Source organism: Chanodichthys erythropterus, chromosome 20 (genome assembly GCF_024489055.1).
Source record: "Chanodichthys erythropterus isolate Z2021 chromosome 20, ASM2448905v1, whole genome shotgun sequence".
NCBI classification, from domain to species: Eukaryota; Metazoa; Chordata; class Actinopteri; order Cypriniformes; family Xenocyprididae; genus Chanodichthys; species Chanodichthys erythropterus.
In genome coordinates, this window is record NC_090240.1 from 32993370 (window position 1) to 33019928 (window position 26559).

Here is a 26559-nt window from a genome sequence, read left to right on the forward strand (position 1 = left end):
ACAAGAGTTTGCCAAGTCTTTGCGATGCAAACCACTTGTGATGTGTTAGAGCATCATCATTAGTTAACCTTTTCCACATTTCAAACGCTCTTGACTTACAGAATCAGCATGCAGCTTCACGGTTGTTGTTGAGCCAAATATTTGCCAATATCTTATGTGCGGTTTAAAAATACAGAATATAGAATGTCATTTATTATTTTATAGCTCCATGGATCAACATTCTTTTTGGCCATGGAACAACAGTCCTGCAACAACAACAACAATAATACAAATACTAATACTACTAATAATAATAATATATATATTTTATATAAATATAAATATATTATTTTTATATAGTTAATATCATAATATAATAATAATTACTATTATTGTTGTTGTTGTTGTTAGTTGTTAGTTTTAGTAAAGTAAGTTATCTGGTTGCTTTAAAATGTTGAGATCATTGAAATTAAAAATTTGAGTTAATCTAAAGACGGCGATTGATTTAATCATCAGAAACTCAAAATATTATGTTATCTGAACCATGATAATTATCTTAATTAACTTAAGGTGATTTGACAAAAGAAACATTTTTGTAATGACAAATCATGAAAATATTTTTTACGGTGTAGTAATAATAATAATAACATTGTACAGTAAATATTATAGAATGTTATTATAATTGTTATTTATTATTATTTAAAAAAAAATATTACAATTACAATTACTATTTCAATTATTCTCACTTAGATGAAAATCTTCAATATGCTCATCCAAGGTTTTATTTACAAAATATTTTCTTGTCAACATTAGAATATAAAAAGAAATACACTAAGCTAATCCACTGGGCCAAAATCAATTGCTTTGTGTCTCAGAAGATAACCCTTTTGCCAAAGCACACAGTATTGCAGTTTTATTTGTGCACAAAAATAAAAACATAATAGCGTTAACCTAAAGTCCATCACATTGTTTACAAACTCCATGAAATCAAAATGTCTTTCATGTCTGTTCTATATGCTAATACATTCCTAAAAGTTGACAATACAAACTTCATTACTAAACATACTCTGTGATTCATGATTATATCTCCACTTTAAAGCCGCTGCTGTTCCCAGCGTTCCCAGACATATTGTCTGCATGATTATTGATCACCATGTCACTGTAATGATATGAAACTACAGCCTTTAGTGTGGTCAGAAAGATCCTAGTCCCTCATTAGCAATGTAAAACCGCTTATTGTAATATAAGCACTCCTAAATGCTGCAATAATGGCAAAGTAGATTTTTGTGGGTTGGTTTCCAAACAATTAATTAGCTCATGTTTTTTTAGTTCAGGACAACAAGACAGGACAAAGAAATCAAATAGTGCTCTTCTGTATGACGTAGTCCTCTAAACTGCAGGAACTGTGTTCAAATCAATGAGAATTGCAATTTGCAAAACAGTGGATGTTACCAGAATGGAGACAGACCTAAATGTGAGTTTGCTATAACAAGTTACTTTTTGGCTATTGCCATTATTCAATCGCATGTGCAGCTTAAATGTTGTCAGAGGAAGTGGAAAAAGAAGTTTTACAAGAAGTTTACAAGACATCTTGTACATTATTATTACGCCAGTAGGTGGCGACAAGTGTCTTTATGAGTGAGTCATTGAATCATCCCCTCAAGCCATTCATTCAAAAACTTTTGCTGTGTTTCAAAATCATATACCCCCGTTCACTATTCCCTACATTACTCCACTAATATAGGCCACTTGGAGGAGTGAATGAAAACGAGTGAGTAAATTCGGACCAGAAGGACTGCCGCTTTTGCATAGTTTTGAGATTTGAAACCTAGCAAACTCACAGCTCCAATAGTAAAGAAAAAAAAATGATCTTGAGCTCTGTCTAGCTCTGTCTGTTCAGCTGGGGACGCCATCTTCTATCCACATCCATCCATCATAAACGTATTCCGCACGGCTCTGGGGGGTTAATAAAGGCCTTCTGAAGTGATGCGATGCATTTGTGTGGAAAAAAAATCCATATTTAACAAGTTATGAAGTAAAATATCTAGCTTCTGCCAGACAGCCTTCCGTATTCAGAAAAAATTGGCTTAGTGTATTTCTTTTTATATTCTAATGTTGACAAGAAAATATTTTGTAAATAAAACCTTAGAAAAATTGGAACTTCTTTTGGAAGTTCGGAAGCAAAACAATAGCAATGGTGCCAAATAGAGTTCAGCCCCAAATCAGCCTTAAGAGAGCATTCAGCCTTGATTTTTTCCCCCAAGTAGCAGGGATAAAAGGCAAAGCCAGCATCAACTCTGCATATAAACTACCTTGGATTAACTTCAGAGAAGGAGAATCTTTAAGACTGACTCTGTTGAACAAACCCTCACGCTGCACAGAATATCAAACAGAGGGATTGATTAAAACATATATGTGCTATTTATCCACAACATGCTTCTGCAGTCCTTATCTCTGCTCAAAGTGTCTGTTAATCTTCCAATTGGCATGCTTGCTTTGTCTCTCCAGCATTTGAAATGTGGCTTCAATTATTTAGCTACTGCAACCATTTCGTTTAAAGAATCATTGTAGTTCAAAAGCATTGATCTTGATACCCTCATTTAGGTCACTGTCAAGCGATGACATTCACGTGGTGGGCATTGACTGACTGACTGACTGCTGAGTTCAAGCAGGAAGCAGGACCAGAGCATTTTGCAAAGTCATTTCATTGTACACGTTTGCATAGCCTTTTAATACCTTAAAGGCTCATGTACTCATAATCTTCCTCTGGTCTTGTTAGTTGTGGTCTAGCATCTTTGGTGTTACTGTATTAATGAAAGTTTGAAAAAGCACATGCTCAAATGAGCAGCGAAGGGCAAGATTAGTATGGATGAATATTATTGTATGACTTCAGAAGACTTGGATATTTCCAAGACTTTATACTTATTGTATAAGTTGTACTGAAATACTTTAATAGAGCAAAATGCTGTTTATTATTTTGCGTTCCACCTCCTATGGCAAACATTATATTTTTTCAAATATATTTAAAAAACCAAAATTAGCAAAAATATTTTTTCATATTTTTGGCCAAGATAAATATATTTATATTGTTCAAAATATAAAAATAAATTAATATATATGCTTTTAATTTTTATAAAATAAATTTTGCATTTACCCATTTACATTTATAGGTTGGACCCACTTTTCCCTGATTCAACATGGTGTTGGAAACATTCCTCAGAGATTTTGGTCCATATTGTCATGAAATCATACCACAGTAGCTGCAGATTTGTCGGCTGCACATCCATGATGAGAATCTCTCGTTCCTGCACATTTTAAATCTGCTCTACTGGATTGAGATCTGGTGACTGTGGAGGCCATTTGAGTATAGTGAACTCACTGTCATGTCCAAGAAACCAGTTTGAGATAATTTGAGCATTGTGATATTGTCTGAAGATGGTTCACTGTGGTCTTAAAGGGATGGACATGGTCAGCAACAATACTCAGGTAGGCTGTGGTGTTTAAATGATGCTCAATTGGTACTAAGAGGCCCAAAGTGTGTCAAGAAAATATCCTCCACACCATTACACCACCAGCAGCAGCCTGAACCTTTGATACAAGACAGGATAAATCCATGCTTTCATGTTGTTTACACCTAATTCTGACCCGACCATCTGAATGTCACAGCAGAAATCAAGTCTCATCAGACCAGGCAACGTTTTTCCAATCTTCTGTTGTACAATTTTGTTGATCCTATGTGAATTGTAGCCTCCGTTTCCTGTTCTTAGGTTGCAGGAGTGGCACCTGGTGCTTTAGCCCATCTACTTCAAGGTTCGACCTGTAAAAAAAGATGGACGACGCACCTTTACTCTCTTCCACTATCGAAAAGTGAAGCCGCCAGTGTTCCAATATGGCGCTGACATCTTGGAAGCCGATTCTGCACAGTAGTGCGCGAGAGAGGAGGCGTGGTATCCCGCAGAATAGGTTAGTACAGTTTACTGCAGAACAGCTCATAATGTCGATGTGAAATAAACAGCTATGGAAATGTAAAAATTAAAATTAAAGCACCAATCTCCTCCCGAAAATCCCAAAAGAAGTCCGTTGGTTACTCAGTGATTACTTCGCTCAGAGAAGCTATCAATCACAGCTGTCAATCATAATGTCACACTCCAGTTTTTATAGCATCAAATAATTAACTAAAACCAAACTTATTTAAAAAACGAACACTTGAACTTACATCAGCGTGATAAAAACCACATAAAATGACACAAACCATCTTTGGAAAAAAAAATATTTTAAGTGTAATTTTAATGTTTAGTTTGTCTCTCGTCCCATTAGATTACATTGAGAGGGCGGGGTTTATGACCTACTGAGACCAGCCACTGGGGGCAATCGAAACGTTTTGGCTTCACTTTTCAGGACTTTTGCAGCACTTGGGTTTGACGTGTTGTGCGTTCAAAGATGCTCTTCTGCAGACGTCGGTTGTAGCGAGTGCTTATTTGAGCTACTGTTGCTTTTCTGTCAGCTTGAACCAGTCTGGTCATTCTCCTCTGACCTCTGGCATCAACTAGGCATTTTCTCCAACATAACTGCTGCTCACTGGATATTTTTCGGACCATTCTCAGTAAATCCTAGAGATGGTTGTGTGTGAAAAGTAGATCAGCAGTTTCTGAAATACTCAGACCAGCCCGTCTGACACCAACAACCATGCCATGTTCAAAGTCACTTAAATCACCTTTCTTTCCCATTTAATTTGAACAGAGTTGCAGAAGATGCTGTAAACTTTCAAGGCATTTTCTTTGATAAACTGTGATATCATTATTGTAAGGCTCATGTGACGCATTAGTAGCCCAGAGGTGTTTATCTCAATGATAGGTTGCAATGACTTGACCTGTCTACTCTTTTATTGCCTCTGTCTCAGCAATTTTCTGTTCCTTCACTCACCGGTGGCTCGAGGCAGCCGAACAAGTCTCTGATTATTTAGAACATGGATAATTCATCTTACGGTATTGATTCAAATCTCTTTGGTGCTGTGAGAAGAATTTGTTTTCTCCTTTCCCTCTTCAGGAGATGTTATTATTATTTATTAGTCTTGCTTGCCTTAGCAACTTTTTGCAAAAATCCTCATAAGTATTAAACTTTGGTGTGCAACTTGTCCTCCACCATTTGTGCAACAGGCATGAATTATACATCAGACTTAGAGCAACCAGCCATGCAAAAATCTAGTTTAAACCAGCCATGCAAAAATATAATTTATCTGTATTTATTTTGTTTCTGAAGAAAAATCAAAGAAATCTATTAAAGATGTGCTGTAAAAGCTAGCTCCACTTATGCTGTTTGAACTGTCACCAAAAGACTTATTACCCATGATCTGAGAGTAATTGGTGGCTGCTGATTTTCAAAGTCCGGTGTCGGCTGCCACACAGATACTGTTCAACGCAGGTGGATCAATAGAAAATGAGGGCCGCTAACACAGGCAGCGCTTCAGAGATAATGCCCTGTGGCAAATCATCAAACGTACCGAGCATGTCTCGAATCTTCGTCTCTAATATTTGCAACCTGGTCTCATAAACTCTTTCCCCTCTTGGTCTTCTAAGAGGATTTGTCAGGTGTTCTGTTTGCAGATGACAAACGCTTAATAACATTTATCATCTCATGACAGCTGGTTTGTGAGATACTGTACTCTTTGTAAATGAAATGGATTCAAAGGATCCATTAGGGTGGCTTGTACATATTAACATATTAATACTCTGAACGCTAATTCTCCTAAAGCTGTGGGTTGTAAAAGAAAACTGTTTTGCTTTTTTATTCCTTTTTGTTTTCTTTTTCACAGCGACATTGGTAGCATGTAATAAAAATCTATTTGCAATCCATTTTATTTACAAAGTGTGAAGTATTTCCAAACTAAAAACTTGATTTTATCCATCAGGAATTGATTGGATGGTGAAAAGTGTCTCAGTTATTTGGAAGGTGTTATAAAATTAGGGAGCTGGAAAGGAAAGTAATTTAAAAAATTGGAGCACGTATATTTTTTTCCTTTTCTTTACAATAACAAGTACGTTCACAAATGTATTTCAAATGTATTAAGGAATGTATTTTAAAGGAACCAGTACTGGTTCAGCTTAATCAACAATTTGTGGCATAATGTGTCTTTTAAAAAAAGCAAAAATAGAGGTTTTGGTGCAATGAAAGTGAATGAGGCCAAATTTTGGAGGATTTAAAAGCAGAAATGTGAAGCTTATTTAAGGAATAATTGACGACGGGCCATTAAATTATTAAAAAATAATAAACCCGAGGTGGTAATGCACCCGTGACACAAAGAGTTACACTGTTACACCTCAGGTGTGCATTATTTTCTGATAATTCAACGGACTGGAGTCAGTTATTCTGCTTATACTACGGTTAACACACCTCAACACACTGTTCAGATGTTGACATTTGTCAGGTTTTTGTAAGACTTTACGCATCTCATCCCATGCCTCCGTTGCTAACTCCAAAATGTCATTTTAGAGCTGATGGAGGTTTGAGCCATTGATATAGAGCACTGTTATTACTTCACTAGTGAGAAATCTCATGTAGCTAAACTATTTTACCGATTAAATCATCGGAGCAGTGCTGACAAGTTTCTGTGCGAGTGTGTGTCTGTACTGTGTGTGCTTTTGAGTAAGAAAGAGAGGATGTGCTTTCCATACATAATCAAAACCTGTGGCGGCGTTTCACAAACACCTAGGGTATGGCATGATTCCTTCTGGCCATACAACAACAACATGTCCAATTAATCATATTATATCTAAACAAAATACAAGAATAAAACATAATAAAAGAATGGACAGAGTCCATGGACATGCACAGACTTGCAAATTCTGAAACAGCCCTAACCAGACGTGACATGACACAGGATAATTTTCATGTTAATCACAGTTTTTTGTACTAACCAGCCACAACAGCTATTCACGACGATTCTATTTTACAAACAGTTTTTATTTCCACGGCTTTTCGTCTGGAACAACATACAAAGTATGATAATCTCAGGTTCTCATTGATTATGTGCTTTATTTAATGCAAAACGAATTTAATGTGAGTTTGAATATCATTTTTTGTGACCTTTATACACATAGCCAACTGAAAGCAACAATGGATAGGCTAATTCACCTCAGATTTTGATGATAATTTAAAGGAAACAACATGTTCAAACTGTCAACTCAAGGTGAACAAACAAGTGTAATCTATGATAAAAAAAGATTGAGTCACTCAGTATGTATTTTTTATTAAGTTAAAATGGTGCAAGATGTAGTATTTTGATAATTTCGTCACGTGTGGATACAGAGTTAGGCTGTTTAAATCTGCTTTTCAAAGCTGCAATTTCTACAACTCAAGCAACATCATGAGTTGTTTATTTCCCCTGTTTTGTCTGAATGCCAAGGTATGGCAACTGCCATACGTAAACACTGCCCCTGAATAACAAAAAACATGGAAATAATTTGTCATAATATTATAATAATTATAATAATATTATAATAATTTGAAATAACTGAAATCATTTGGCGAAGTGATATGGAATTGTAATGCGGTCAAAACCTGCCTGGAACTACTTAAGCCGTGCGTTTCCCTGAAAATAATTGCAAACTTTAGAACATTCATCAACCAATCAGATTCAAGCATTCAACAGCACCGTAGCATAAAACACTTCTTAATTATTCTTTTAAAACTTGTATTATTTGAGCTGAAAAACTGTTTAATTAATAATACTGTTGTTTTAGGGTTTATGGCATTACATTGTTATGGTGACAAAGTAAAATTGGATATAATTTTACAGAAAAAAATTATAGTATAGTAAGGTCATTTTATCTTCACAGTATTTTAATATTATTTATATACTATTATTAATACAATCTAAAAAATGCTGGGTTAAAAACAACCCAAGTTGGGTTGAAAATGGACAAACCCAGCGATTGGGTTGTTTTAACCCAGCAGTTAAATGTTTGCCCAACCTGCTGGGTAGTTTTATTTAACTCAACTATTGTTTAAAAATTACAGTAATGCTTAGTTAAAATGAACCCAAAATATCTTGAAAATTAACATTTATTAATATGTTTAATAAATGAAAATTTTAATTTCATTTTAGATTAATTTTAAGTCAGCCATATAGTCATTTTCAAACAATAGTTGGGTTAAATAAAACTACCCAGCAGGTTGGGCAAACATTTAACTGCTGGGTTAAAACAACCCAATCGCTGGGTTTGTCCATTTTCAACCCAACTTGGGTTGTTTTTAACCCAGCATTTTTTAGAGTGTATGTTAAATTAGCCTTCATTTTTATATTTTAAAAGTTATCACTTTTAGTTTAAGTTTTAGTCATTGTGTTGTGCTTTTGTCTTTTATTAGTTTTTGTTTTTTAAACATTTCTGTTTAGCATTAATTTATTTGTTTTTCATTTTTACTAATTTAAGTTAAACTTAAACATTATTTCAGTTAGTTGCCAAGGCAACATACTTTCTTTTTTTTTTAAGTTAAATTTTAACATCTAATATTTAAAATGGAAATGAATTTGTTTGGTCAAAATTATGCTGTCGATTTGCGCTTAACTTGTTTTGTACTGAACCTGGAATATTTCTTTATAAACTGTAAAAAAGAATTGTTGGTTTAACTTAAAAAAGTAAGTTACCTGGTTGCCTTGATTTCAATTTTGCCTTCATTGAAATGAACCACATTAATTATTTAAGTTGATTTGATAAAAGAAAAAAATTTGATATCAAATCATGAAAATTATTTTTTACATCAAGTAAACAATTTTGTTTCCTAATGGAAATAATAATAAAAAAAAACCTTAACAACAGAATCTTCTGTAATATCATCCTGCGCCATTAAATAGTCATGACCATGTCCAGAAATATATGCCGTTCTCTATAGAATATGTTGAGCTGATGTAGAGACATCTAAATGATAATGACACAATGAAACCCTCTGAAGGGGGTGCATATGTTCCCGTCAGTTCAAAGACACTTGGCTGTTCCTGCTCAAAAAGAAGGAATCCTTCCTTCAGTGGTTGGTTGCTATGGATATCTCTCAAAAGCTCTTAGAATAATGGCACATCCCACCTCTGATGTCAGAGCTGTTGATGTGTGTGTAAAGAGGGAGGGAGCTGTAGCCTGTTGCTCATATCATCAAATGTGCCGCCAGCACTCCAGAAGCTCCAGAGCCAGATAGAGTTGGAACGCAGAGCATTCTTCCTTCTCTTTTTATAGTAAAAGAGAAAGAATCTTTCATTCCTGAACACCATGAACACTCTCAACTACAGATGAAGTACGGTAAGTATTTCCAACTAATGTTTCTTTTTCTGGAAGTTTAAACAGAATGCATGCGAAAAGATGTTCTGAATGCAGGTTTTTGAGCAAACAAACACAGATTATCTTGAAAAGGATGTTGTGTTTGTGTAAACACGCAGTGGATGTGTTCTGTGAGTCAGTGAAGTACTGCGCTAGTAGCCAAATCAGATCAGGGCTAGTTAGATTGCAGCATGTAGACTAAGCGTGCACGAGTTCGTCTGTTTGAGAGAAGATGAAATAATATCAGTGCGTAACATTCATCCCCCTCAGTGCATTTTTTTTTTTTTCTGCTGCATATTTCTGTTTATAATATTGTCTTATATGTTGTACAATATTATAGGGCTTATAAAAAAAAAAAAATATATATATATATATATATATATATATATATATATATATATATAATAATTGCAGATTTAGCAATCAAATTACTCACAATTAATTGCAAATATTTGCTCAGGAAAGTCCTTAAATGATCATAATTTAAAGGCAAAGTTTAGTTCCCAAAATTGCTTGACTGCTGCATATTTCTGTTCATAATTATTTTTTATATATTGTACAATATTATAGGGCTTATTTTTTTTAAAAAAATACTTATTTATATGATGATATGCAGATTTCGTAATCAAATTACTCACAATTAATTGCAAATATTTGCTCAGGAAAGTCCTTAAATGATTATAATTTAAAGGCACAGTTTGGATGCCAAAACTGAATGACTTTCTTTCTTCTGTGGAATGCAAAGGAGATATTTTGAACAGTCTTGTGTGTTTTTGTCCTTACAGTGAGTCAGTGGGGTCCAAAGTTGTTCGCTTCCCAGCGAGTGTTTATCTGTTGTGTTTTGAAAGTCAGTTTGGAACAGTAAATAATGACAGAATGTGGCATTGTGGCAAACGTATAAAGCACTGAATGGACAAACGTGGCTTCAGAAATCAATATATAGTTTATTTTATATCATTCTGTGGGCCTGCAGGGAACACAAATGTATTCAGTTGAGTTTGTCCATATGTTTGAGATGGATTTAGTGTCTGTTCATGAGTTCATCAGTTAATGAAGTCCAAGGTTCTTGTTCTTTAAAACATCTTCTTTTGCGTTGTTTGGTGCATTGAAAATTCGCTGCCTGGAGTGCCAAAATAGCCATAAACAACCCTGCTAGAATATGATACTTCAAGCATTTATGAAAAGGTTATGATTTCTAACATTTTATTTTTTATATAATTAATTTAATTACACATTATTTGCATTAAGTTAAATTGACAGCCTTAAATACTCCTAAAATCGATTCACTTTACCGCATATTTATTTTCACAATGTGTTGTAGTTTATCGTGTAGATAAACAGTACTATGGTTCTTGCTTTGTGTCTATATATGTTTGATATGAAATCCCTAGCAATTATTTTGTCATTGCATTTACAACAGTTCGTATCTAATTACAGTCACTCATGTTCATTCTTATGCTTGTTTTGTCCTGAGACTTGACAAATCTTGCTGAGCGGGATTTAATTTCAATGCCAAAGTCCATTTCGTTGCACATTATACAGTAGATGCACGCTTGTCCTGTGTTTGATGAGCATACAGTGTGACAGTCAATCCCCCGATGAAAGACCAATATGATGCCATTACCAAATGACAGCAGTCGGGATGAGTCAAATCATTTTAATTTAACAGCATCATTTATCCAGAATTCACAAACGCATCTCATAATGTTCAAGCCCTGCGTTTGACTGCTAATATTTGAACTGCACCACTTGATGTTAATATTTTCTAAAGTCATGCATAAAGTCTATTCTGGCATTTACAGTACAGTTACGTTAAGATCTATTTGGGGTTTTATTGATCATTTTAATTGTTCATTTAAAATCACATGAGGTGAATACTTGCACAATGGAGTCCAAAAGTCTGAAACCACAAAAAAAAAAGAAAAAAAAAGGATTTTTTTGAACTACACTCTAAAAACAACCTGGGTTAAAAACAACCCAAGTTGTGTTGAAAATGGACCATTTTTAACCCAGCAGTTGGGTTAAAAGTTTTATTTAATTCACCTATTGTCTAAAAATTACTGTATTGCTTGCTTAAAATGAACCCAAAATATATTAACATGTATTAATATGTTTAATAAATTAACATTTATTAATATGTTATTATTGTTGCCTCTAGTAATTATATGTCTGATTTTTAATTTCCAACCTATTTTGGGTTAATTTTAAGTTCAATTTTTAATCAATAGTTGAGTTAAATAAACTGCCCAGCACCTTGGGCAAACATTTAACCCAACCGTTGGGTTAAAACAACCCAATCACTGGGTTTGTCCATTTTCAACCCAAATTGAGTTGTTTTAACCCAACATTTTTTATAGTGAAGAATTTTTAAACACAAAAAGTTTATGATGTAAAAAGAGTCAAAATTAAAGATGGCAAATCATGCTGGATCGAGATCTAAAATCATGCTGGAGAACACTATCATGTAGGTGTAGGTGTAGCTCCAGGGATGTTTTTTTTTACTTAAATTTTTATGCTGGGAAAATAATTAGCAATGAAAAACGTTGAATTAAATCAGAAAAATATCAGCATTTTGGCTACTGGTCTCAGACTTTTGGATGTAGTTCTGTTAGCACGTATCAACACATCCAGGGTTATGAATCTCACTGTGGGTGGTTTGGGAAGAGTTGGTGACACTTAGTCATAATGAAGTACACTTATCTGAATTTGAAAGAGTTTCTTGGTGTTTGAGTGGCATCTACGGTCGTGAGTGGGTATGAATGGTCATCATTTTCCCAAGGTGGGAACGTGCCCTCTGAATATGAATTTCCAGTCTGAAAATGACTGACATAAAAATGAGTCTATCCGTTTAACCAAGACAGTGATTCACTGTGTGTCTCTGAAAACTTCCTCTCCAGTTATTCGCATGGTGAGAAATGGACTCACACTCCGGGCTTATTGAGAAGAGATTAGATCAAACAAACGTTTTGCATAAACCTGTAGGAGTTCAGATCGATTTATAGGTTTGTTGACTACAGGGAAGGAACAGCAGCTTTTCCTCTCCGTAACTACATTTACATTTATGCATTCAGCAGGTGTTTTGTTAGCGAATCAAACCCATGACCTTAGTGTTGCTTTGGCATGTTCCACTGTTTATGTTAAAGGAACTATAACTTCTTTCTGTGTTATTTGGAAAATCAATTTGCAAATGCCGTATAATTACTGAGAGTGTCGAAAGACATTCATATTAGTGTTGTCTCAAAGATTTAAACATCTAATGTTAATAGAACTAATCTGAGTTTAATATTTAAATGCAAATGAGCTGCTGATCCCAGCCCCCTTTCCAGAAAAGGGCAGAGCTTTAACAGCTCACGCTTCGGTTGCTCAGCAACAACAAAGCAGGAGAATCTCACGCAGCCAAAATGAGGATTGTCAGTAACGGTGTTCAGCCTTACATTGTTCATCCGGAGTCGACACTGATGGAGAGACTCAGGAAGAAGTTACAACTTTTAGAATGAAACTGGACGTTTCTGAATGGTTAGTGGATAAATTTATGTAGTTGCTGTGGAGTTGATTCAACTCATCCACTAGCATGTGCCGTCATGTTCATCTTTTGTGCAAATCCAGCGTTGAATTGACCCTCGGCCAGTTTTATGTCCTTTCACTGCAATTTCAGGTTCAAAGGACATGTCCCTCAGAGCTTTAGTGATTTACAGTGACAAACGGCTTCATCAACTTCATGTGTATTGTAAAAGGGCTAGTTTTAATAAGCAGGGTTAATGTCTTTTCATACCTTTATGTGCAGCATAATTGAGAACTGCGGTCAGGATATTGCAATTATAAATGGTCATTCCCTGTTTGCAGCGGTCTTCTCATACCATTACACACAGGTAGTGACTGTGTTTAATTAAAGAATTACCATGAGTCTGCAGAATTTCTAACTACATTATTATTAAGGTGAAAAGCAATTTATATGCTTATGCTTTTGGTATCTGCAGAGTTTTTCAGAGTGATTTTCATTGATAGTAAGACTAGTATGTGATTTGAAATCTGAATTCAGTTCCACATTCTTTTTTTAGCCAATCAGCTGAGCCATAAATGCCATGTGACTACTCACTCTTGAGGTGCAGGAAAATGTCTTCATCATTACAATGATGAGTGACTGATAGCATCACAAGAATGTTATTTCATGCTTTTAAGAGCCATCTGCTATAATATAATAAACTATTTACAATTTATTAGGGTTTGGGGCAATAAATCATTGCAATAAATCGAGAAATGATTCTAGATCGATTCTGAGATTTTCCAAATACATTGTGATTCTCTCTTGAAACGATTCTGAGGTTAGTGTTTAACAGCAGATGCCACTGCGTGCTTTAGAAACCAATCGTACTCTGCTTGCTTCCAATTCCTTACACACACCGCAAGAACCTCCTATAAAATAATCATTCATAAAGTGTGAAAAGGTTGAAGCGAAAGTGTGTTTGCAGTGGGCTGTTTACATTAATCTCGTGTCATAAAAGCATTCTGAGGTTCAAGTACATTCTCAGACTCAGTCAAACGCATGAACGCTCTTCTTCATGAGCATTTGAATGTACGGTTAAAAACTAGCCTAAAGCGCCATCTGCTGTTAATCACTAAGCTCAGAAACGATTCAAGAGAAAATTGCGATGCATTTTGAAAATCTCACTATGAATCAAGATATATCGATTTATTGTTCCAGATTGTTCAGTTCTCACTTGTGTTGTTCCAACTATATTCTGATAAACTGCATGTGATGTTCCTCATTTGTAAGTAGCTTTGGATAAAAGTGTGTGCTAAATTATTAAAAGTAAATGTAAATTCTGTTATTTATTTCTATTTTTGCAACATTTTTCCACACAATGATAGTTAAAAAGGACTCCCATAAAACTACAGTCCTTGCAAGTTTCAAGTCACATGATAGTCTTGTGCAACAAAACTGAAAAATAAGATATTATTTACTGGGAATCTTTCTCTTCAGCAAAACTATTAAATCTCATTTGCAGTCAGATTAAAAAATGGTGCACCATTAATGCCAAATACTGACAACGTATAAAGTGCATATAGTCATATGGACCACTTTTTTATTTGGTAACACTTTACAATAAAGTTTCATCTGTTAATTACAATAGTTAACATGCACTAGCAATGAATAATACTTCTACAGAATTTAGTCATCTTAGTTAATGTTAATCTCAACATTAATACATATTTAAAATCAATTTAATTTAATGCACTGTGAACTAGCATGAACATGAACATTAACTAACATCAACAAAGCTTAATAAATGCTGTTTGTTCATATTAGTTCATGCATTTATTAATGATAACAAAAAGGCCTTATTGTAAAGTGTTTCTGTTTACTTTTGTTTTTAATGGTAACTGTTGTTGTGTAGGAAAGAGCCGCAAGAAGAAATTCATGTTTTCCACATAAAAAAACTCCTATAGGTTTGGAAGAAAATGGATAACTAAATCATGACAGAATTATTTTGGGATTATTCTTTTTGTAACGTGTATATTATTCTTGTAATGTGTTGTCTGGGCAGGAGTTTGTTCTCCATCAATGTCTTGCAGTGCTTCGGCATTCTCATCTTCTCCAAGTTGCTTTATTCCCAGTCGACAGCCTGTGAATGATGGTGAAATAAATGCATTTTGAAGCCCACTCTGCAGGACAGGAGTTTATCATTGACAAAATCTAAAAGAATAAGTGAAGTAACACTGGGCGGCCTCGAATTCATCACCCGCCTCAGCTCCCATCTCAAAGCCTCTCGTTTGAAGTTTGAAGAGTCCGCACATTTCAGTCTATCTCATCAGATGAAGTGCTTTCCACTGTGTTGACATTCAATAACACTGGATGTCACTGTCCTTGTTTTTCGTCTTCTTCAAACACTTTTTCTGTTCTGCACCGGCTTTCTGTCTTCTTCTCATACCTCTTAAATATATTTTGTCCAGCTGTGGTCCCCCTGAGGCCTGCTGCGGTCCAGCTAATGGAGATCTGCTCAAGCAGTGACACTTTTCAGACTGACACCCGTTACAGGCTGTTGTGGTTTCCGGTCCTTGAAGTGCTTGGGCATAATGGAGATTACTCACTGATCTTGGCCTGTTGGTGTCACATATGAGATGGATAATAACTGCGTGAAACTGTGTGGTAATGCACACAACTGCTGGACAAATCCTTATGTAATCATTACGTAATTTATGTTGATGTTTGAGCAGGTCATCCTGTGATCCAGCTGAACACAAAACAATTAGAATATAGAAAAAAACAAGAGAAAGAAACCAAAGGCCTTTATGATTAAAAAAAAAAAAAAAAAAAAAGATATGACATCCAAAGTATGTAAGGTAGATTTGTTATGAGAAAGAATGTGTGGAAAAATGAATTTCATTGATGTCATTCGGAGTAACCAATATAAAGGGACCATTTTGGATCAAGTCATGTGGTCAATATCATGTGACAGGATGTGACATCATTCAGACACCTGTAAAGGACCACATGGTCGTGAAGCAAAGTAACTAACTCTCTCGTAACTATTTGAAAAATTCATGTTTTCACTCGCTCATATGCATGTCCTGAAACATCAGATCATTCTGTACAACCGCTATAAAACATGGAAAATGTTGTAATATTTTAAAAACTTGTACTAAATATAAAATTTTTGACTGTCCTTTTGCTAACTAGCTAGATATCAGCCTGTTAGTAAAACCGAAATTTTGGTTAAACCAAATGACTTTTTTAGTGACAAATTTTGTCCATCCTGTAAAAAATGACAAAAGCAGTGTTAATTGATTATAAAAAAAACACATAATCTCATTGTTACCACTTAAAACTTCAAAATTAATTAAATCTCCATGATGTTTTTTTACACTTTTGATAAAAACGTATTAATCAACGACCATGATACAGTATTAACTTAATGCCTAATAAGTTGAATTTCTGCGTCACATTTATATTAAATTGTATATAAATATGATGGCAGTATTTTGTTGTGCTCAATATAATTTGGACTAATAAAATGAATTATTATGTATATAATTTTACATAATAAAAAAGTATAGTTTTATATATATATATATATATATATATATATATATATATATATATATATATATATATATATATTGTTTATGTTATTTATGCATTATTTTTCATTACATTTAAGCACATTTCTCCACAAATTATTTTCACCATAATGCATCTGGACATTTTTTTATTAATATTTTTGTGGATTTTTTTTTGCATTACAGTAATGGGAATGAGATTTTTATTTATTTATTTGAATGACGTTAATGAAACTTGGCATTGCACAATTCAATGTGAAAAATTTGATCCTATAAAAGCGAAATAAACTGAAACCTACATTTTTCTTTTGATTTTGAAGTGACATACGGCCTGAACATGTTCCTGACGGGTTCGGTGAGATTCACCCAGTAGTGTGATGATAATCCATAACGAGGAGGTTTGCGTCGTGACCCTATGGTAAATGTTTGCCTGCAACAATGCATTAACAACTGGAGCCATTAGTGCACAAATGGAGATCAGTATGACCCAGCTGCTGGAATTTAAATGAAAACATAAACTCAGAGATTTTTGAGCGTCAGACTATTGTGCATCTCTGCCAGTGATGTGCTGAAAACCTGCCAGGAATAGAAGCAGTGCTGTGGCAAAGGTTAAGTACAGTGAAAAGATGGAGAGGTTTGCTGAACCACTGCGAAGCCAAGAGACTGTTTTATGTATGGTGGACACATGAGAGGAAGAGAAAGCAATTATAGCCCGAAGATGTTTCAATATATTCAGCGATTTATTAAATCCACCCACTAATATCTAAAAAAAAAACCTCTTTCTCTCTCCGATTCCCGTTTGAGTTGATGTTAGCAGATGTCTTACGATATGAGCATGGCTGCAGGCGCTGTTGGACCTGAACATCCCGATTGTGAACATGTGTTGTGTATACATAGAGTCTGTGCACAAAGACGGTTCAAGAGATGTACTTATGCGTCCCTGCCGATCTGTTGCGGGGAATGTTCTCTGCTGCGAGCTACAAGTGTCAGAGTTACAGATGAGGAGAGAACAGCATTATTCACTGGTGTTCAGAGCAGTGGAGGGACAATGAATGTGGTTTTGCTCCTTCATACTGTTTGTCTTTGGTAAAGGAAGATCATTCACGCTGAGAATGAGTTTTTCCAGATGGTGTACATGTAAGAATAGCTCAAAAATCTGTTGTCTGACTTTGTGCGAGTCATTTAATGAACAAAAATAGCTATGATCTTTGAGACTAATGCTTTGTTAGTGTTGCTTCTTTAGTACTAATACTTCTTTACTAGCTGCGGACAGCAAGTTCGACCCAATATGGCATAATTGGTATCATTGTTCTTGGTATGACTCAAGGAATCTATCAAGACCAGGTTAATTCAAATAAGCAATATTAATTTTAAAAAATGGCCCAAAATGGCTTTAATTCACCCTTCGCCAGGATTTTGATTGACATGTGATCTGACCAATCATGACGCTAAATCTGCGATTTTGTCCATTGGTGTGTATTGATGTCTTGCAGTTGAGACAACATACTTTCTAAAGTTAATTCATGTTTATTACTAGAAAGTGATGATCGGTTCACAAATCGCTTGAACTGAGATACTACAGCAATCTGTCACATTAAAGAGCCACAGAATGGTATTTATTGTTTGAATTTATTAAAAAAGACAAAATTTGAAAGCTTAACCTGCTCTGTCTTGTCTGTTGGCACATTGTCAGTGTCCTCTTTGCTCCGCAATGTATTTTTCACTCTGTGAGAACATGATGTGTGATGCTATGGCTTGTCGGACAAAGCAACTGCAACTAAGGGGGGCGGGTTTTTTTGCAAACGGTCAATTGGGTGTCATTCGACACGGTATGCTACACTGAATTAAAAGAGACCAGTTTTATGATTTTTGGACAAAGCGTTCAGAAAAAAAAAGACCAGTAGGTGGCGCTGTGCTGAAACACTGCATGTAGCCTCAGGTCATGCGCGTGAAGTGAACATGTACCAACCCTGCGTTCCGTTCGGAAGGGCTCATCCCAATGCCCTAATCCCTTCAAAGGGTTTACCCTCCGGAGTGAGAGCTTTGAAGGGATGAAGGGTGTAGGGGTCAAAAAACCTTTTTTGGAACACACTTCTGTCATCTTAAGGAGACAATCAAGGAGGCATCTCCATCACACATTTTGTATGCTGATCGACCCCCAAAAAACACACTCTGAATGATGAGTAGATTGTGCAAGCTGCCCCTTTTGTTTAACGTTAGTTTATTTATTTATTTATTTTTGGTTTATCGCACCATATTGTATTGTGTCTATGTATTTGAAACATTTGAATGGACTTATAAAGGGAGCTGTAAAGTATTATTGTTGAAGTACAATGTCGATTTGACCATAATAATGTACAAAATCTAACTCGTATAAATATTACAGTAGTATAGAAAAATACTATACATACATTTCTAGGTAAAATCGAACTCTGAGCCTCTTGTATTCATTCTGTGACACCAAACAACTTCTCTGTGCAAAGGATCATGGGGGCCAGAAGTGTCCATCAGTTGTACCCTTCGAAAGCTATCATTCCGAAGGGCCCTTTGAAGTGGCCAGTTTGGAACAACCCTTCAATATGGCGGCCATGATTGTTTTCACTCCGAAGTGCCTTTCGGAGGGCGATATATATCCCATTTGGAACGCACCGCAAGATTCATCTCAATACGCTAAAGTGTTGCAGAAATATAGCCTCACATGCAATTTGGGGTGCTTTTTCTCAACTTTGTTTGCACATTATTCGAAACTGGGTTAATCAAAAAGCTTTTATTAAGTTTTTGCCTGCATAGACTGAAGAGGATCTGAAATTCAAAATGGCTGGAAAATTTTCATGACAGAAAATGTCATTAGATCAGCATAAATGTAACTTTGGGCAGTTGGTGGCGCTAGAAGGATTGAGTTAAGGACTCATTTCTGTGGTTAATGTTCAGACTGTACTCTATCTGTGTGCCAAGCTTTGTAATTTTCCCACAAGCAGTTCTATGGGCTTCCATAGACTCGAGTGGAAGAAGAAGAAGAAGAAGAAAAAAACCAACACTTATACAATAAGTACCTTGGTACCTTAGGTGCTTGACCCCTAAAAATCCTTACAACAAAATAGATTGACTTAGAAGCAATGCTGCATAGATTTAAAGATATTAAATGGTTAGTTCATGCAAAAATGAAATTTCTGTCATTAATTACTGACCCTCAAATCGTTCCAAACCTTTTAGACCTTCGTTCATCTTCTGAACATAAATTAAGATATTTTTGATGAAATCCAAGAGTTACCTGAACCACATAGTCAGCAACGTCTTTAGTCACATCATTGCACCTTTCAAGGCCCAGGAAGGTATTAAAGACAATAGTCACTAAAGTGGTTCAACCTTAGCGACAAGAATACTTTTTGTGCGCAAAAACAAAACAAAAATAACAATTTTATTCAACCATTGTGTCTCTTCCCTGTCAGTCTCCTACGCTGTTTATGTTGTAGACGCAGTGCAGCTTTTTCAACCGTCTGGTTTAGATGATTCAGGGAACATTCAAAAGTAATTTTCCTAAAATAGGTGCAAAATGATAAAAAAAAAAATTCCTTAAACTTTTCTCTAACGTTCACATAACCAAGAAAGTTGTAAAACATTTAAAAAACCTGTATGTTTTGAATGTTCTGAGAACATAACATTTTCATAACTCGATTGGAACGTTAGCAAAACATATTTTTGTTAGTGAGGATGGTGTGTGTTAGCAAGAGAGGGAGCAGAAGTCATAAAGACGTAGAGCTCCAGGATGCAGTCTGGACCCCATAGACGAAGGGTGGGCGGCACCAGAAGAGAGCATGAGATGCGTGGGAGGGGGTGGGGCGCCGTTTGCCAAGTGTCTCACCAGGCAACCATGAGGATGGTTGTATCATCACCAAAAAAATGAATCTTCCTGCTTAATCATAACATGCGAGAACTGTGGATATAAAGTGTACAAAAATAGTATATGATGAACATAATGGAAATTATGCACTAAATTGACAAGCTGTTCAGTAGGGTTTGGGTGAACAGCTGGTCATTTTTTTTCAGCCAGCTGATGAATTTGATATAAATTTCTATATTTGTGTGTTTGTCTTAAAGGTTTTTTTTTTCCCAAGTAGATTAAAAATGATGGATGTAAGGACTAGAAGACAATAAAAATCTATTTAAAAATCAAGGCATTGTTTTTGACTAAATTAGCAAAAGGAAGCATGATTTTTGACAGTGTTATTTTAGTACCATTGAGATACAGAGATATAAAATAAGTTTAATTTTTATTCTAGCTGACATTTATTTTATTTCTAGATTTTTTTTACGCATTTAATTTTATAATATTTGATCATTTTTATTTCAATGCACCAATAAGACAATTCATAGTAACAAACAGCAATAATTATCCTCATACAAAACTGTTTAAAGGTTTGGGGTCGGTAAGATCTTTTTGTTTTTGAAAGAAGTCTCTTATTCTCATTCTCACCAAGGCTGCATTTATTTGATCAAAAAGTTGTGATTCAATTCATTGAAACTGATATTTTAAAACAGCTAGTCGATTGACACAGTCCATAGAAAACTCAATGCCTAAATAAAAAGTGCATTAAAATAAGTGCAATGCTTAAATCAACACAATACTGTATATCCTCATGAATATTTAATATATTGGCCAGCCCTTATGTTCATGTGGATGATATGTTTTGACGTGTTTAACAGCACAAAGAGGATGTTTTATTGTGCGCACAGTTGCACCAGAAGAATAGCTTTGGCTTGTATTATGTTTGACATGCAAATACGTATCAGCCACATAATTCAATAAGCCTCATACACATCAGCCAGGAGATATTTCCCATGTTATCCATCACTTTGACGAGATACAGCCCTGATATTGTTCTGCCATTAAGCTTGTGCGCACTCACACATATGCACAAATACTCTACAAAAGTTTGTACTTGATGGTAAACAAAGTGGGAAAAACAATTGCTTATACATTCATTTAGACCTGGAGAATAGATTTGGCCTAAATGGTTCACAGATCATATAAGTAATGGTGGCAGAAGGACTTTCTTTCTGGCTGATCAAGATTTTGCCTTCTAATATAGGTTTTTGGTATATCAGAAGCAGCGTGGAGGCTGTTGCCATTAAACTGTGCATGACTGCAGTGAGTGTATTAAACACACAAGCAATTTTCCCATTGAGTAATTTTCTGTCACAGTATGCCTTTCAACAGTCACCAAATGTAAATAAGCGATGCTTGTAATCTTCCTGTGCTCCGCATACTAAATATCACATTACAAGACCTCTTATTCTACTCAAGCAGCTCGGTATTATTCAAACAGCACTTTAATATATTGTGTTGTAGTATCAAGAGGATCTCACCTTGCCTTGAAAATTTCTGGACATTCTGCTCTAAATGTCTCCTTTTGTGTTCCACAGCTGAAAGATAAATAATTTCGAAAGACATGAGGGTGAGTGAATGATGACAGAATGTTCATTTTGGGGAAAGCTGTTCTTTAAAAGCAGAGGGTTGAGATCTTCAGAGCTCAGTTTTCTAGTACATGATGAAGGTTAGCGGTGTTAGGTTTGGAAAGTGTGCTCAGCGTGTTACTGGCAGAATCACAGTCCTGTGACTCAGAGGCAATCTGGAGAAAAAGCCCTGGAGCAAAGCTGTGATCTCGCTGCGTCAGAGAGAAATATACGCTTGAAACCCACTGTTACCAATGCTGCAGTTCAAAGGGTCGCTCTTTTCTCGCAAACTCTTTCATTCTCTCCGTCCGTACTGTAGTTCCTCAAAAGGAATAGTTCACTAAAAAGAAAACTGTCATCGTTTACTCATCCTCTTGTTGTTCCAAACCAGTTGACTTTCTTTCTTTCCTTCGTAGAAGACAAATCTTGATGTGAACAATGAAATACTGAGACCAGAACACATGATAAAAGAAGTTTGTCTAGCTCAAACACTATATTCTAAGTGTTCTGAAGCCATATAATGGTTTAAATGAGAAACAGACTGAAATTGAAGACATTAGTCATCAAAAATCACACATTTTCAAACGTAGTACATTAAGAAGCATTGCACTAGATTTTGTCAATAATGGCAAACAGCATGGATATTTACATGTCTCATAACCAACAAAACTACTGTATGTGTGGCTTCTGAACACTTGCTATACAACGCAAAAGTCATACGGACTACTTCTATGGTACTGTTATGACAGGGTTGTAGGCCATTCCGAACTGAATTGAGAAAACCTTTAAAATCTGATTTCAATTCCTGAATTTGAATTAAATTTGAATTAAGGTAGCAATGATAGGCGGAGTTGCCATTTCTCTGCAAAAAAAAAAAAAAAAAAAAAAGATTTTCTTCCTTTATAAACATTCTTAAATCAAGGAATAGTTAATTGAGCAGCAAAATTACTAAAGATCATTGGGTGTTGTTTTCTGAAAAATTATTCTAAATTAAGTGACTTTATGCTTAAAACAAGTAGAATATATCTGTGCAATATATAAAGTGGTCAGAAAAGTACATGTTTCTTTTTCTTTTAATTTTGATGCAATTTTAAGAAAAAAAAGACTTGTTATCTTGTTGTTTTGCTTCTCAAGTAACTGCATCTTGATTTAAGAATGTTTAGATATTTGTACTGGAAAACAAGACAAAAAATGTAATTTAAATGCAAAGAATCAACTGAAATTTACAGAAATTCACATAAAACTACTTTTTAAATTACAAAAGCAAAGAAAGAAAGAAAGAAATTCCAAGAATATTTTGCAATTAAGTTAATTCCTCTTCCTGTCATTCCAATTCAACTTCCTGTATATATATATATAATCACATATATCACACTCATGAATTAAACGGTTTCTTCAGTTCTGAAATTTGCACAAGCTAGTCACAATATGCTTTACTTTTATGGAAAACATTTTTCTTTTTTTTCAGAATTTCTTGTTTTGTTTTACACAAAAAGTCATATGTGTTCAGAACAACATGAGGTGAAGTATAAATGATGAGAATTTTAAATTTCTGGCACTGTATTTTAAAACCTCAGATGTTTTCTTTGCCCAGTCTTTGGAAACTGGCAACTCTGTCCATCAGCTTAAAGCATTAGTTCACTTTCAAATAAAATGATGTGGATGGATGCACATTCTTAAGCTTCATACTCGATGGTCCCGTTCACATTATAAAGCATTATAAATTGCGTCAGGATATTTATTAATATAACTTTATTAATAAAATAAATATAATTATTTATTAATATAATAATTGTGTTCATCAGAAAGAAGAGGGTAATTTTCATTTAAAAGTGAAACAATCCTTTAAATAGCCACCAGTTGCCATTCCAAAGACGTTCGTTCCTTTTCTCAATCTCTTCTTCCTGTCACTGTGTGGAATTTGTTGACTCCTTTCTTTCATCCACTTATTCTCATGTCACTCCTTCTTTGACACTCAGCCCTCCTTAAGATAAAAGCCAGCACGAGAGGAAGATAAAGGCAGTAAAGACAGCGGACGTTCTTCGGCAGCCCAGTGGTTGGCACACGCTTAATTTGACAGGTCGGAAACAAAAGGCCAAGCGTAATCATTATCTCGCGCCGACTGACAGTGCAGGTGCTTAATAAGCATGCAGTGACGCACTCGCTTCCTGATTTTAGCAATCCGAAGGCTCCTATCTTGGCCCCTGATTGGTGCCTGAACACACAGGGCCGCAGACACTAATTTGTAACTTGTGAACCCATTACAGCTTAATCATGGTAATTGATTTAATTAGTTTGGACACTGGCCATGGAGGGTATGAAGCATCTGGGAGCAGTGTTGTGCGCCATTCGGTATTGAATTTAGAATGACTTTTAAATTCTAAATGAATTTCTGAATTTGATATTTGGATTGGGTAGTAGACAGGGTACAAGACAGGAGGTGGAATTACAATAAATTGACATTCAACAAAATTAATGTAACTGAATTTATGTTTTATTTATTTATATATTAAATTACCTTTATAAATGTATTTTTATTATATTAATGAATTAAATTAGATTTGTCATTTTAATATATGATATATTAAATAAACTTAAAATTAAATATATATACATATTCAACAGTTCGTACACAATTAGAATATGTTGACATTGTATTATTGACGATGTAATTTTTAACTAGAAATGCAACGTTATTAAAGACAATCTATTTGTTTTAAACAAAGTTGTTTAAAAGTTTTGAAGAAAATTGAAGCACTAAAAAAGAGCATTGAAGAGATGATAGATTGATAGACAGACGGATGGATGGATGAACGGAGAGAGAGATAGATAGACGGACAGATAGATGGATGGATGGATAGACGGATGGATGAATGGATAGAGAGATAGATGGACAGATGGATGGACGGGTGGGTGGAAGGATGGATGGACGAACCGACGGATGGATGGATGGATGGATAGAGAGATGGATGGATGGATGGATGGATGGATGGATGGATGGATGGATGGATGGATGGATGGATGGATGGATGGAGGGATAGATGGATGGATGAATGGATAGAGAGACATACGGACGGATGGATGGATGGAGAATGAGAGACAGATAGATGATAGACAGACAGACAGATGGACGGACGGATAGATGAGAGACTAGATAGATAGATAGACAGACGGATGGATGGACGGATGGACAGATGGATGGATAGATAGATGGATGGATAGACAGACAGATGGATAGAGAGATAGATATATGGACGGACGGACAGATAGACAGATAGATAGATGTATAGACAGACAGACGGATGGATGGATGGATGGATGGATGGATGGATAGACTGACAGATAGATGGATGGATGGATAGAGAGATAGATATATGGATGGATGGATTGATGGATGGATAGAAGAATGATAGACGGACAGACACATAGATAGATAGATAGATAGATAGATAGATAGATAGATAGAAGAATAATAGATGGACAGACACATAGATAGATAGATAGATAGATAGATAGATAGATAGATAGATAGATAGATAGATAGATAGATAGATAGATAGAAGAATAATAGATGGACAGACACATAGATAGATAGATAGATAGATAGATAGATAGATAGATAGATAGATAGATAGATAGATAGATAGATAGATAGATAGATAGATAGATAGATAGAATAATAGATGGACAGACACATAGATAGATAGATAGATAGATAGATAGATAGATAGATAGATAGATAGATTGACAGACAGATAGATAGATAGATAGATAGATAGATAGATAGATAGATAGATAGATAGATAGATAGATAGATAGATAGATAGAACAATAATAGATGGACAGACACATAGATAGATAGATAGATAGATACATAGATAGATAGATAGATAGAAGAATAATAGATGGACAGACACGTAGATAGATAGATAGATAGATAGATAGATAGATAGATAGATAGATAGATAGATAGATAGATAGATAGATAGATAGATAGATAGATAGATAGATAGATAGATAGATAGATAGATAGATAGATAGAAGAATAATAGATGGACAGACAGATAGATAGATAGATAGATAGATAGATAGATAGATAGATAGATAGATAGATAGATAGATAGATAGATAGATAGATAGATAGATAGATAGATAGATAGATAGATAGATAGATAGAAGAATAATAGATGGACAGACACATAGATAGATAGATAGATAGATAGATAGATAGATAGATAGATAGATAGATAGATAGATAGATAGATAGATAGACGGATGGGTGGATGGATGGATGGATGGATGGAGAGATAGATGGATGGATGGATGTACAGATAGATAGGTGGGTGGATGGGATGGACAGATAGACACAGAGACAGATAGATAGACTGACAGATGGTGAGATGTTGAGCATGAAACTTCAAATCCATTTGGTTTTATCAGGATTGTGGTTCACATCACACTGTTAGAAGAAAGGCGTCTAAGGTTGAAAATACTCCACTTGTGTAGGTGAACATTTGAGATGAGTTTGAAAGAGAGGTGTTGGAAGTACTTGAGTTATTCATTTTCACACTCTTAGTTGGATGGGGAGGCTTCCTGTTGCGGCTGTCACAGGCTAGGTTGTTGCGTGCCAAGACATGATGTTAACTTGTTTCGCAAGAGTTCATTCATCAGCAGATCCCACGCAACAAGTCAGAACATAAAGCATCTTATCTGAAGGACCCAGATGCTCCTAAAACAGCAGATGAAAGTGTTGCAGATAAGA

General features: G+C 35.1%; 1 protein-coding gene across 1 annotated transcript in view; it reads left to right on the plus strand.

Moving 5' to 3' along the window:
* Positions 1-9156: 9156 nt before the first annotated feature.
* Positions 9157-26559, plus strand: part of kcng1 (potassium voltage-gated channel, subfamily G, member 1) — a 29562-nt gene continuing 12159 nt past the window's right edge. Inside the window, exon 1 of the mRNA XM_067371459.1 lies at positions 9157-9266. The gene's annotated coding sequence lies outside the window, so the exon portion shown is untranslated. The remainder of the gene's footprint in view (positions 9267-26559) is intronic.